The sequence below is a fragment of the Seriola lalandi genome, unplaced genomic scaffold (assembly GCF_002814215.2).
Source record: "Seriola lalandi dorsalis isolate HSWRI2012SDOR001 ecotype SW California unplaced genomic scaffold, Sedor1 jcf7180002054549, whole genome shotgun sequence".
NCBI lineage: Eukaryota > Metazoa > Chordata > Actinopteri > Carangiformes > Carangidae > Seriola > Seriola lalandi.
Window position 1 is genome coordinate 540,790 of NW_019525102.1, and position 14,786 is coordinate 555,575.

The 14,786-nt window shown below is 41.2% G+C and overlaps 1 protein-coding gene across 1 annotated transcript in view; it reads left to right on the top strand.

Annotated features, from left to right (window-relative positions):
* The first annotated feature begins 3,515 nt into the window (after positions 1–3,515).
* pea15 (proliferation and apoptosis adaptor protein 15) overlaps positions 3,516–14,786 on the top strand; it is a 45,336-nt gene continuing 34,065 nt past the window's right edge. The window contains exon 1 of the mRNA XM_023415381.2: positions 3,516–3,960. The gene's annotated coding sequence lies outside the window, so the exon portion shown is untranslated. The remainder of the gene's footprint in view (positions 3,961–14,786) is intronic.

Genomic DNA, 14,786 nt, shown 5'->3' on the forward strand with positions numbered 1-14,786 from the left:
TTAGTTGGTCATTGTCCTGAAAAATTACAAATGATTTTAATCTAGTAATTATGTCGTTAAAGTACAAAATGTGTGTTTAAACTGTGGTTAGAGTAAACATGAGATGTTATATCACTTATACATGTCAAAATATCATATAAAAGATTTACTGCTTTCACTCCGTCCATTGGACTGGTCGGGATCTGAATGTATAGATAGATATATTGCTCTGCTTTATTCTAGCTGCTCTTGTTAGATTTTCTAATGATACAATCATCTTAAAATGCATCCTATTGATTATGTACACAGAATATGCAACTCAGGGGGCTTTGAACATACATCTTTACCTACTGCCCCTCGTTTATTCATCAATAATTTTGTTAAAACTATACAAAATATAAATGCAATGTGTTTAAAAGCATCACTTTATTCACTGATATATAAGTAAAATAAAAAAATCTAAGACTAATTATTGTCATTTCTGCTATTAGATGGTTTCTCATGTTCAAAATCTCAATCCATTGGATTGGACAGAAAAAATAATAAAGTATTTCAATCAATTTTTTGATTGCTAATGATATATAAGTGGATTTAGATTACAAATCCGCAGTTACTAATTTTTTTGGAACATAATTCGGCCCTGAACAGGTTAAGAAAAACAGTTGGAGACTTTCTTAAGAGAGTGTGTACAGGCCTACAGTAGGGGGTGTGTGCCCTTGTGCACACATGTGTTCCTGCCTGTGTATTTGTGTTGAAAAGAGGACCTCATCTTCGCCTCAGGGTCAAAGACCTTACAACAAAAGTCCAATTCAAGTCCAGAGATGTGAAGATCCGCCTCATCATGAGTTATAGGAAAGTCACAACTGTGTTTCTGATGAGGGAAGAAGCGTGGTTATAAAGACGGAAGGTCATGAGATGCGCAGGCAAGAATTTGGGACATTTACAGACCACAAAACAGGGCTGAGAGTGAGTCATTTTAAAAACATGCAGTACTGCAAAATGAAAAAGGGAAGTTATCAGGGTTAAACTTCCACTGAGTCATCTTCTACTAAAAGATTACATTCATTTATCTGTTCAGATCTTCTAGCCTTAGTGACAGAGTTGTTCAGTCTAGGGGAAAACACACACATCTACACACACACACACACCTGAGGTATGTGAAACCATTAGAAGTCATCAGCCTTTGGTGCAAGCAGAACTGTTTCTTTCACCGGCTTCCTGTGTGGTTGTGGCGCCTTCAACCCTCAACACCTGAGAATGTCCATGAAAGGTTTAAGTTACACTTCACAAGAGCTACAGCAGCTGTGCAGCTCGCACCCACACGTGAGCGTTTCTCAAGAATTCTGCATCAAAAGTGAAAGAAGAAATAGGTCTTTCAAAGCGAAGAGAATCTACCCGAAATGTCTTACACGGCCTACTGTTCTTGGTGATGTTCGTGATTTGGTGCGATGTCATTTCAGGCAAACGAAAACAGTATCACAGTCCTCAGTTGTGTCCTTGTAGGTCATATGTCTCAGTCTTTATGTCTGACCTAGCTTGAAACAGATATCCACGCTCAACTCAAACATAAATGTTGCATTACAGGTAGAACTCCACCACATACTGGACTGACAGTATAGCCTCAGTTAACCAGAATGCAATGCAGCCGCAAGACTTGTTGAGTTGTCATCAATCTCGCAACCGTCACGTTTCTTTTTCTGCTGTTACTGCTATAACTCTCTGAACACCTTAAGGAATCTTCTCTGGACATTGTGAGGAGGCATTCTGGGAGTTGTAGTAGGAAATCCTTACTCAAAAAATTATCCACATTCATTCATCACATTTAATTATTGTGGTTTACTGGTGCGGTGGTCAGGAGGCAGATGGGTGTGCACTTTGCAACATAATCATAACTGACAGTAAAAATATTTCTCAAATGAGGTTTCCTAGACAAAATCTCATGAAGTTGGAATCAATATTTTGGGTGTTTTTGGGTGTTTTGGTCATATAACGTGCACACTGCTCTTATTCTCACATTTTGATCATCTTTGAGGCAATTTTTTGACTGCAGGCTGCATGTGTTCTACTGTACCGCTTAGAAATCACCAACAGTCGTACGAAAGGTCTCGAACTGTGGTTGTGAATGAGTATTTTCTCCCACTTGCATCCATTTTAAAATGTACTACAGGGCAACTTTTCTTCCAGGAGGCCAGAGCAGAGAAAGTGATGGATGATTTAACTTCATTTGAGGGATCAACACCCAGCGGCCCAGCTCCTGTTGGCTCACTGTCACTTTTAAAAGAATGGAGTTGGGGTTGGAGGGTGGAGGGGGTGTAGGGGGTGGGGGTGTTTTGGATCGTGTTGTGATGGAGAAAAAGAAACAGGAGGAGGGATTTGCAGACCGGATAGCATGGTGACATCAGCTTTGAAAAATGTGTATGTGCAAGTGTGTGAGAGTGTGTGCTCCAGTGTCTGAGAACCAGCAGAATCAGAGGTGGAGAACAGACGGAGGTCTCACTCTGCTCTTTTTTTTTTTTTCTGACAACCAAATTTCAATCAACATAGAACAAACCAAAGGAAAAGAAAAATGTCAGCAACCCTAGAAACAATGTGTTAGGTCAACATTTCTGACATTTCTCCAAACACATGCATCTCATGTGGACTGTGCATGAATGCAAATGGGTTTCCCCCACTGAGATGCACTGGGAACCTGTTCTTCCAATGCATGCTGGGATAGGTTCTAACATACTCAGCCCTGACTGTAGTGTATAAAAGCAAAGACAAAGCAAAGAAATTAGGAAAGATAAAACATAGGTTTACGTCAGTTAAACTCTTTTTATAGCTGCTAAAAGCATCATGGGTAAAAACATTTTGTTGTTGCCAAATGACAGATAAAAATGTTCATTAATTTAAAACTTTCACTCCATGCAGAATATATAGAGCTTATGGCACTGTGCACCTCTGCCTACAAGAGTCAAAATTTCATACTGTCTTTCAGCAGGTTTTGAATATGCGTTGCGGTCACACTGGAACGTTACTAAATGAAGATACTTGAGAAAGTTGTGCATATTATAAATTGCTTGATTTTTTTAGTGTAATGTTGATTAAAAGCTGAAATAATTTCAATAAAAAACAGTTAGCTGTTGGTGATGTTTGACTGTCTGTGGCACACCAACCTTGCACATGCAGTTTATATGTAGTGTGGAACTGGGGCGCAGTGGATAGTGTCTTTTTTGATGCTATATTCTATTGTGTTCATTTTCCTGTGTGAATTAAAGATCCAGTAAATGAAAAAAAGGCGATTTTTTTTCCCCCCTTGACATTCATTCTCCTGTTCATTCATTTGTGGAATGTTTTATTGAGAGAGTGAGCCGTTGTTTTCAATAGAAGATCTCTGGACGAATCAGACAGCGTGCTTAACCGTGACCGAGAGAGAGAGAGAGAGAGAGAGAGAGAGAGAGAGAGAGAGAGAGAGAGAGAGAGAGAGAGCGAGAGAGAGCGAGAGAGGGAGGGAGGAAAAGGCGTTTCCACGTTTCAGCAGCCGGTTACAGAGCAGCAGCAGCAGCAGCAGCAGCAGCGGCGGCGGCAGCAGAGGACAGCGAGGCAGACACACACACACACACACAGAGAGAGAGAGAGAGAGGAATCACGACATTTCTGTTTCATTATCCCCCAGCACTCACTGACACTTCATCCTCTCACCTGTGTTCCCTTCACGGTCCCTGCGCGTCTCATGAAACAGACTCAGATCCACCAGTAAACGACTTGAAACCGCAAAAGTGAACCGAACCTCACCGAGACTGACGCGGAGTGGACTTTTCTTTCTTTTTTTTTTTTTCTTCCTGCAGCGCGTCTGTCCTCTCTCAGGCCGAAATAAAACTCCAACACAAGAGCTGCTTTTTTTGTTTCCCCCCCACTGCGAGATCCAGAGGAGATTATCGTCCCGCAGACTCCCGCATCTCTCTTCCCTGTCTGTAGCTGACTCATTTTGCTGCGCCCGGGGTGAGTAACCTACATCTCCTAACTATCTTTTCTCACATGCTGCTGGGGTGGGGGGTGGGGGGGTGGGGGGTGGGGGGGCATTTCTTTAACACAGCCCCCCCTCCCCCGGGGTGTAGCTCATTAACTGGTCCGTGTATCCATTCATGGATATGGATCATTTCAGCCCTCGCATACCGTCACCGTCACGGCTGTGTGAGACTTTCGCCTACTTCACAGCGCGCCTGTAAAATTTAGTTTTCCGGCTTGTTTTGGCATCAAATAGGTCAATTTCACACAGAGGGAAAAAGTTGAAGAAATGGGGTGTTCAATTTCCTTACGGGGGACACAATTTCACACAGCTTTTAAGAGCGTAAAACATATTATCTGGATGAAATTAATCTTTTTCACATTTGGGACATGGGGAGAAAAATGTCTTCCTCCATATAGCTTCAAATTTCAATCAATCTAGCCACCTTCCGTGGTTATTTTTGTTTCTGTAAAACGTGCTGTCAAGTAACAAGCCATGTGAAATGTGCAGTGCTTCCTTGACTTGACACAACTCAGTCGTGAACTTGAGAGTGAAGTGGCAAGTTGGTGAATTTCCCATTCTCAAGAGGGCATTTAACACACCATTGATTATACTAATTGGATTGGGTTTAGTGTTGCCCTGGGCATTCTTGTATCCAATGTCCTTCTCATTACTTCCCAGCCAATGATTCCCATAATACTGCTGTAGAGACTTGATTTAGTGGTTGCGTTGTATGCACTCCTACTGTGTTGTATGATATAAGCCTGCAGGAGATTGTTTCCTGGGTTTTATGATGTTTTTTTATTAGGTCATGGTTGTATTCTTAAAGATCACTGAGGTTCTTTTGGACCAGATTACCTGGAACTTTCTGCCTTTAAACTCTCACAAAATTCAGTCAGGGGATAAAGGCAGTAATAAAGCACTGGTGACCACCTGTGACTGGCCCGGATGGCTCGTCCGGCCGTCCCGGATGGCTGTGTGTGTGTGTGTGTGTGTGAGAGCGCGAGTGTGTGTATGAGTGTGCATGAACGGATGGGGAAAGGGTGGGTCTTTTATGAATGGATGTGTCTGGCTGGCCAGCACTTTGTCTGTGTATGAGGGGTGGTGGTGAGAGAGGAACTCCTCTCTTACACTGACGTCCCACTTTTATCTAATTTTAGATCCTTTGAAAGTGTCACAAAATTATTCCTTTTTATATTGTTATTGTCTATCTTTTAGGCCTACAATGTTTTTGCTCAAACTCCATTGTAGAATTTGTTCAAGGTAAGGCAAGGTATGTTTTTTATATAGCACAATAGCACAGCTCATAATGCTGCACATAAAACACAAAGTATAAAAGACACAATGACCCAAGAAAGTCTGTTTGTAAAGGGAAGACTTTCTGTTTAATAGCTTTAAAAAAGTAAGTGTAAATCCTTAGGAATCCATATCCTCACAATGAATTAAATAAACAGCAGTGGTAAATATAATGTGTGAAAGCCATTGAGAGTGGGATTATTTTTACATGCTTTATATAGCAGTGCAGAACTTTGTTAAATCTGTCTCTTAGTCTTACTTTAAATCGGACTGTGATTTTCATTACCAGTTGTTCTGCTGGTTATTTTCTCATTCGGTCAATAAAATGTCAGAAAATATTTAAAAAAAAATATATATATATATATATATATTTCCAGTGTTACATGATCCTACTTATTTTCCTCACAAGACAAAAGAAGCAGCGAGAATGTTTCAGGATTTCTGCTTAGAAAATGAACAATTGAACATTTATCATGGAAGATGCTGATTAATCCTCTGTTGATCCATTTCCAGCTCTAACTGGAGGCTTTTAGTCAGTGTCGTTCTCTTGCATCGTGACCCTGTGTTACACAAATTTATCCACATACTGGACACACACGCTTGAGTGTGTGCAGCATGACGGCTGTCAGTCCACTTCCTGTGAGGTTGCATTCCAGTCATGTCTTCCCTCTGCACTGTGCAGTTTTCCTTTTTTTTTTTTTTTTACAAGCTGTTAAACAATCCCAGCATAGCAGAGCAGGGAAGAGCTTTATCTTATTGAATCAGTAATGGAAGACCTTGTACAATTCTGGTCAAGTTTAGAGTCTTTGATAAAGTGCTATCAAGAGTAAAGCGTCCCCGTAAACCATGCACTGAACCCGTGTGTGTTCATGTGCGTGTACTTTGGGAGGACATTTTTGGAAAGTGAGGAACGTTTTGACATTAAAATATCTGTTTCAGGGTCAAGATTTGAGGATAAGGATAAATCAGGGCAAAAGAGGCATATAGGTGTGAATGTTGAGGGATAGGGTCCTCACAAGTTTAGAAGTGCAAACGTTAGTGTGTGTGTGTGTGTGTGTGTGTGTGTGTGTGTGTGTGTGTGTGCGTGTGTGAGAGTATGTGTGTGTGTGCCTTGACTCAGCTTTTTGGGAGCCGGTCTCCTCTCCTCTGTGATACATATTGATCTGTCTTCTTGGACAGAGAGAAAACACAACAGGGCTACGCAGCAGAAATGTGCTTCCTCTGTCGGGTTCACTTCCTCCTGTGCGTATCGATGGTGTCGGTTGTCTCCCCCCCCCCCCCATACATTTACACACACACACACACGCACACACACCACCCGTCGTCGCCAGGGGAATGTTTGTGGTTGACTGTTTGCAGGCGCTGAGTCAAACACAGCTTCCGGGAGGATCAGTGTTAAACTGGTGGTACTTGAAATCATCAAAACAGAAGAGAAATGCCAGTTTATTTTAATGGACTTGACACTTCAGAGTCAACTTTCACGACTCCCTCCTCAGCAGGCTGCTTCCTGCCACACATGCCAGACAACAGACAATAGAAGAGAATAGAATATAACAGACTTAATCATCTCACCATAACCATAACAAGCTAATTGTAGCTACAGCCTTCTGCCTAACAACCAAAATGTTATTTTTAGTGCCATCTCTTTACCGCAAACTGAGGCTTATAAATTCATTCCAGTTTACCCGAAATGAAAATCCGGTGCATGGTAACTTGGTAACTTCTTCAACCGCAGGAAATGAGGAACTGAAACCTTGTTCAGACGAAAGTAGACTCACTCAACATCTGATCCATTTCCCTTTTGGTGTCACTTGGTTTGAAACAGCACAGATTTGGATTGACGAATAACAGAATGTAGTGCTTAGCTGTCCGACTTCATCTTGCTAAAAGTAAGTGGCCAGTAAACGGCTACAAGCTTAGGGATGATTCACGATTTTAAATGTTTATCCCATAATGAGGCAAGACTGGAACGTAATGAACCTCTGACTTCCATGGCAGTTGTCAAGGTATTTCATTGAAAGCAAACAATGTTGACCTCCTGTTGGTGCTTGACGAAGAATCAGGGGTTTACCAAAGTCGGTGGGATTCGGACTCTTGGGACCATCAATGTCTCTATGAAGTTTCATAACAACGCAGCCAAGAGTTGTTGAGATATTTCCGTCTGGACTAAAGTGGTGAACCAACTGAAGAATCGACAGTGCCATCACTAGAGCGTTATCTAAAAACGTACAAATTATTTTGCGACGGCTACATTTGAATTAATCCACATTAATATAATAAGTTGCTCAGCCCTATATAAATTAACATTTGGCTGTTTTTTGAGGCTGACAGTGTATGTCATTTTCTTTTAAAGCACTTCATGCTCAGCCTTTATGAACTTTTGAGTTAAATGCCAATATTATGTTAAAAAAAACAAAGAAATCTAAAGCATGGAAAACAATTTTGAGTTTTTACCATTAGCTTGTTGAAAAAATTGTGTATATGTCAAAACCACTCTGAATGCCTAAATGCATTTGGCATTGGCCTTCGAAATTATGAAGCTTCAAACAACTGTCAGTGAGGTGGACTGAAAGCTTTTCAAACCTTTTGTATCTTTTGTGTGAATGGAGCCTTGGATTTTAATTACCCAGTCCAGTTGGAACCAAATAACCAGATGTAGCTCTCCCTATGCAGTTTTTGTTTTTGAAGTGCTAAAATGTTCTGTCAGTCCAGAAAAGTGGAAAAGCCTTTTATATGATCACTAAAACCCAGGCTAACCTTCAGTTGTGAACTACACAGGTCAACACTAACTGGTCGACACCGGGTAATTTCGATCATGTCACGCTGAAAACCAACACAAACATGTGTGGTCTTCACGTATGGACTCGGATATCATGAAAAACAAACCAAAGTAATTCAGCAGAGCAGCCTCGCCATCACTTCCTGCAGCGGTGGATCCTCTGACCTGCCTCCTGGTGCACAGAGGAAGCAGATATGTCACTGTCAGACGATCCCTGCCTTTTGTTTCCCCATCTCTTCCCCCACGCTGCGCATTTGTTTACTTTCACCATGTGTGCGCCGGGCTCTCCGGAAGCTATGAGTTACAGAGGGGTCAGTGTCGTTACGCCGTGTTACATCACCGCCTGTAATCTGTTGTACGGCTGCTTGCGCACATTGTCCGCCGCTGCCGCCCACTTTTCTGAGGTCTGTTCAAGGTATCCATTTACAGATTAAAGTGCTTGGGCAGATGCCAGATTCTAACTCAACAAGGAAGTGTTTCTTACAGTAAATAAACACAAGTTCCAGACATGCAGCGAGCCAAAGAACGTGAGGTTATGTTGAGCCTAGGAAGGGTAAAAGCCACTATGGTGTAATAATAAAGAGAAATTATCTTTAAGAAAGCACATATTGCGTCATTGCAGGTAATTAAAATGTTGCAGTTGTATCAAGAAATTCCTTCTTCATAGCATCTTTCAGGCCATTGTTTTTGCTTTTCTGGCTCGCAGCTTTACTGTTTTAGTCAAATCTCACAACTTTCATCTGTTTCCAGACATAGCAGGGAGCTGCTTTTTTTTTCCAGCAAAAAAAGCTCTAAAAACCCACGAAACCACTTCTTTCCCAGCATAAAACGGCAGACAGCCAAAGTCAGGGACTAGCTGATGAACATAGTGGAGCGTTCAGCAGCTGAATAGCCTGATATTTCCCTCAAGAGTTGGTGAAGCCTGAAACAGAGCTGAAAAGAGAAAAATTATTGGACTCCATGTTCATCATGTGGCCAGAAACGAGACTCTAAATGCTAATGTTGCTACATGCATGCTGGATGTGTTAATAATTTGCTAATGAGTTTAAAATATTAACTTTGGAAGGGGATAATGCTAGTGTTGTACAGCTTTTTCCACGAGCTCCAAGTGTCCAAAAATGAGTTGGTGTAGGTTTAAAGAAGGGGAAAAGGGAAGACATCTGAAGGTGTGCAGATATCTAGTCAGATAAATGCAGCTAGAGGGTAAAATTACATGCTTTCTGTCATAATACTTAGTTGTAGTTGTGAATACTTCTGGTCAAGGTGTGTTTTTCAGGCGTTGATCTTTGCCCTTTTATTCCACTGGAGGGAAATCTTAACGCTACGATGATATTTTTGGGTTATTTGCTGTGTCATTGTGCACAAAGCAATGCAGCATAAGAGGATGGTAGCCTTTACAAACTGGGTGTTAGTGTCAAAATGACCAAACTCCTGTGTGACGCAGTGCAGAGGGCTTGGAAAACTTCTCTGATTCAGGTTCAGTCCTAACACTCACAACAGTGTATCAGGTGGAACGGCACAGGAAACCTTAGTTTCTATCTCAGTCACCGGGGTCACAGGAAGCGGCTGGGCCTGAGTAGGCCTGGGCCTTAGAGAGAAACCAGCACCCAGAGCCAAGTTTTCCACCTCCACTGTGTTTAAAAATGTCCATAACAAAACACTGGATGTTCTGCTCTTGGGCAAAATGGAGTTGTGACACCTTAAAGGGGAAGTCCTCATTTCCAGTTACATCACTGCTTATAATCAGATTTCCTCCACCCAGATTTCTTATCTTCTAGATACATAACAGATTATTCTGTTAGGTGTGTTTTGTTCTGCATATCCACCCACTATCCTGCAGTATACGAATATGTGCTATTTCATTTGCAGGTTAATGTATTTGGCAATGTGATTATGTTGATGTTTACTTGGAAAATCAGCATAAAAAACATGTATAGGGTGGTTGCAAGAGGAAATGAGGAGCTAGTCACAGTTTATCAGGCTTTTGACCTGAAGGAGAGATTTACCTTGATACAGTGTTTGTATATCTGAGGCATGTGCATTGATTTTATTCTAAATTCCCCAATGCCACAGAGGTTAAGCCTTTCCCTCTCAGGCTGCAGCCACATGGACACACACACACACACATACACACACACACACACACACACACACACACACACACACACACAAAAAAAAAAGCAAATTTACAAATTTAATCCCTGCAGCAACTGCTTGGTTGCGTGGCTGTTCGGTTGCTGTGCTACAAGTGACGCCTACACCAGCAAAAAGCTACTTTTTAATGCCTTGACACCGCTTGTCTGTATAATCTGCACTGCTTTTTGTGGTGTAATTGCATCCATGCAAATACTGCACGCTGCAGAGTTTTCAAATTTTCTCTTTCTGGGGTGGAGCAGCGAACGTATCGGCGAGGATGTGAAAAACCTGGAGTGATTTTTTTTTTTTTTTTTTGTGGATTTTTTTATGGGTAGAGGGAGAAGCACAGGGTGTTGCCTGCCTTAACACAGCTGTGGAAGTGTTTCATAAGCCCAGTCTGTCTGTGTTTCACAGTGGCCAGAATAATGGATGAAATGATTTACACACACACACACACACACGCGTGCAGCCCACCTAAGCCTACACAGACGGGCAGAGCCACACAAACGGCAACAGTGCAGATGGGCTGAAGCACACACATACACAGACACATGTATGTGCGTACAGTTTGACACGCACATACACACACGTATACACACTTTGATTCAAGCCATTCCCCTTTGTCCATGTGCATAATCTACTCTGCTGCTCAACTCCAAATGAAACGCCTCAGTTGGTCTGATTAGATTTGATAAGAGTTGATTCGATTTGAAGCAGGAGGGGAGAGAGGTGAATACAGTCCTGTAGTGTGTGTGTGTGTGTGTGTGTGTGTGTGTGTGTGTGTCTTTCAGGTGTTACAGGATATTCTGTCAAAGGTCACCTCAAAGTGTTGACTCTCATTCTATCTGCCTGTCTCTCTCTCTCTCTCTCTCTCTCACACATCAGTTTTAATCATCAAATTGACTGTGAAAAAAGTCCCAGCATCCAGCTGTTTTTCACCCGCGTCTGTCAGTGTGTACATTAGTGGAAATTTGTGTTTGTGTGAATTCAGTTTCTCTGGCTGTGAAAATTGCTGTTTAGCAACCAACACTGATTTAGCATTTTTCTACAAGCACTTAAAGGCATAGCTCGCTTTCTCACTGAGAGTCAGCCGATAACATCGATACTACTCTCAAATCTGTCTGTTTAAATATGACGCTATAAATGCAGGAGACAGTTAGCTTAGCTTAGCATAAAGAGTGGTGGCAGATGTAAATAGTTAGCCTGGCTCTGAGTTGTTTTGTAAAGCATCAAATACTGATCTTTAGATGTGTCGATAGCTACATGAAAGGATTGATATCGCTCATGTCTGTCGGTAAATGTGAAGCTACAGCCAGAAGTCTGTTAGCTTAGCTTAAATAGTCTGGCACATAAACCCACCCATTAACACCACAACTTGTCATTTTTACACTTAAATTTTTCAGTTCAATTCAATTTATTCATATTTATTGATATTTTGTACAGATTTAACAATAAGATTTTGCTTAATTAGCTTTCAAGCTGAATTTTAGTCATTTTGGACAAAGGAATGCAAGCTTTTTTTGGCTAAGCTAGGCTAACCACGTCCTGGCTGTAGCTTCATATTTACAGTACAGACATGTGGGTGTAATCAATATTCTCAAGTCGCTCTTGGCAAGGAATTGAATAAAAGTATTTCCCAAAAATGTCAGTATTAAAAACACTATTATTAAAAAAAAACTATTATAAAAATTCAGAGCTGTCCTTGTCCTTCACAGCCTCACAAGCTGCTTACCAGATTTCCTGAACTGTTGTCATTTCATCATTAGAGATACCACAACATCAAGATCTCCAAACTCAAAACAATAAAATAAAATAATTGCAAAAATCCTAAGTGTGTGTGTGTGTGTGTGTGTGTGTGTGTGTGTGTGTGTGTGTGTGTGTGTGTGTGTGTGAGTGTAACTTTTTGGCCCCTTTTTGTTCTTGTCATGCGACAGACGAGGAGTCAGCCTGTGGCGCAGTGGAGAAGCTGGCAGTGCCCGTTGGGGGGTCTGGTGTGTTTGCGTTTCTTGGATGATGATGGATCTTTGTGTGTGTGTGTGTGTGTGTGATGAAGAAGCTTGTGGCGTGGGTGGAAAGTACGGGTCTATAACAGTTGCTCTGATGAGCCATGAGTGCCTTGATGAGCCACTCTGTTGTTGAGGTGATTCGGACACTTTTCTTTTTTTTTTAAGCCAAATGTCGGTAAGACCAAATTGTGTCTTTATGTATTTCATGAAAAATCATTTGAACAAGAATCACAAGCTGCTGAAATACCTTTTGCAGCCATGAATTTACTTTTAAACCCTGTTTTTCTAGCACTTCCTTGTTTTTGCTTGTTCGTTTTTCCTCCATACAGATGTCTCTTAACCATCCATCCATGACATCTGTCTCCAAAAGGAAGCTTCCTTCCTGAACCCATCAGTTAAAGCCCAGGATGTGTCTTTGCCTGCCTCCATGTTGTTACCTCCGTCCTCTTCTCCAGTGTTTGTGTGTGTTCAGGATCGTGTGCATGTTCATGTTCTGCATGTGTGGTTGAAAAAGCCTCGGGAATCAGGTTAACCTCTTTGCCACCGAGATGAAAAAAATCACAAAATACACACACACACACACACACACACACACAGACACACATGTACCTCTACTCCGACTCAAACTGATAAAATGCGATGCTGGCGTCAAACTTGCTCGGTGTATGTTGTTTATGTAACCCTGTGTACCCACCTAGTGCTCGAGGTATTGCAGCTTGCACTAATGCATTGTACCATCACACAAAGGCTCAGATAGAAGCTTTTATGTAATATCTTTTCACAGAGTTTTTGTAGAAGGTGGGCAACGCGCAGCCCATAAGCCGCATCTGCCCTTGTTTGATTTCAGTCTGGTCCCACATATGTTTCTTTCTTTGCAGTTAAATTACATTTTGCACAATCAATGTTGAACTTGTCTTAAAATCTGCTTTAGCCTGCCTGCCTCTTTCTTTTGGAGTTGGCTGCCATGCACTGCGCGAGAGTCCATGCTGCTTTGTTTGCAAACAAAGAGATGGTCGAAAGTTCTGCACACAACGAAGAGGGGGAGGTTTTGGTAAATAAAAACAGTGCGACTTCCATTTTAAGGACATGGTTTGGGTTTAAAAAGTCAGACAATGAGCATCAAACAATCTGCAAATTGAATTAGGCCATTATATAAATTTTGGTGTCAGCACCTGGACAAATTAGATGTATGTACTATTTTCATTAGTTCACCTAAACCTTAAGGGATGACACTTGTCTCGTGCCGTCTTGAAAGTCGACTGGAAATGTTTTAATGTGTAGGTTTCTATTGCAATAGGCTTATCAAGACCAGAAGAGGAAAAATATCAGTAAAGGATTATTATTAATAGTAACAGTTAGTCGTTTATTTTATCAGTAAAAGTCTGATTATATATAAATTATATTGATTTTAACATCACGGGTACTACCTTTGTCTTACCCAATAGATAAAGAAAAATGTCTTTGCAACTTTACCATCCGTCAGAACATTTTGATGTCGCATATTTGTAGAGAAATCTGCGTCTTGCTTGATTGTAGCACTAGGGGATGGTAAAGTCTGGAACTTAAATCTATCAAGAAAGTTAACTTGAAGTGACTACACATCAACAAGCTAGCAGATTCCATGATGACATTTTGTCTGGCTGAAATAACACGTAAGCTTTTTAGCTGACTCACTTAGGTGATATTAGCTTGGTAAGTCGGCTTTACGTAAAATAGATTTTAAAATGTCAGAAAGTCTGTGTCCAGACAGAAACGGCTCTGAAATTGACATTGCCTCTGTGTTGTTCACAGCTGTAGTGACCTTACAGTCGACCTCCAGCGCTGCCTCCGGACGATGTGTTGCTGCGTGTTGTGAAAGGCTCCTGCAGTCTGCATCATGCAGTTCAATATTTGAGTAGACCGACTGACTCATACTCCACTGTATGTGCACTCCGTTCTTTCAAAAACCCTCTTAGTCATCACAGCGCTGCACTGTTGTTCTCTTGGCGCCGCTTTAGGCAGAGTTGGGAACTATGGAGCAGGAAAGTCAATTTTACTTAAGCATTAAGAGGAAAGGCAAAGCACAGACAGAAAGTTGTTGTGGGGACGATGTGAATGAAAGCATCAGCAAAATGAGAAAACTAGAGGGAAACAATAAATTACCCTGCCATCTTCTTTTTTAAAAACCTCACACAGTGTATAGTCTCACATTAGGAGCACAACAAGGATGTGTAATAGAGCAAATGGGTCTTTAATGGTTGTATTACATAAGCAGTAATTGAATCCAAGAAATTCTAGTGATGAAAGTGACATTTCAGCCATAGTGATAATTACCATAAGAAGACAGAGCTGTAAGCTTTATTGGTTGCTAAGGCAAGTGGTTCGGTAACCAAGGAGCTAATTGGCGATCTTTCATGATTATATACCACTGCTACTACCTTTCATAATCAGTTCACATGTCTTGGTAATGATATGGTGAAAAAGCAATATCCCTGAGTTTGTTCCTGGAGCCTTGTAATTGGTCCTTGTGTAACATTACTAAACACCACATATGTGAAAAAGGAAATGTTCTCAAGAATTGAAGAAATAATAATCTGAATATGTTTTATTTCACAAGAAGAAT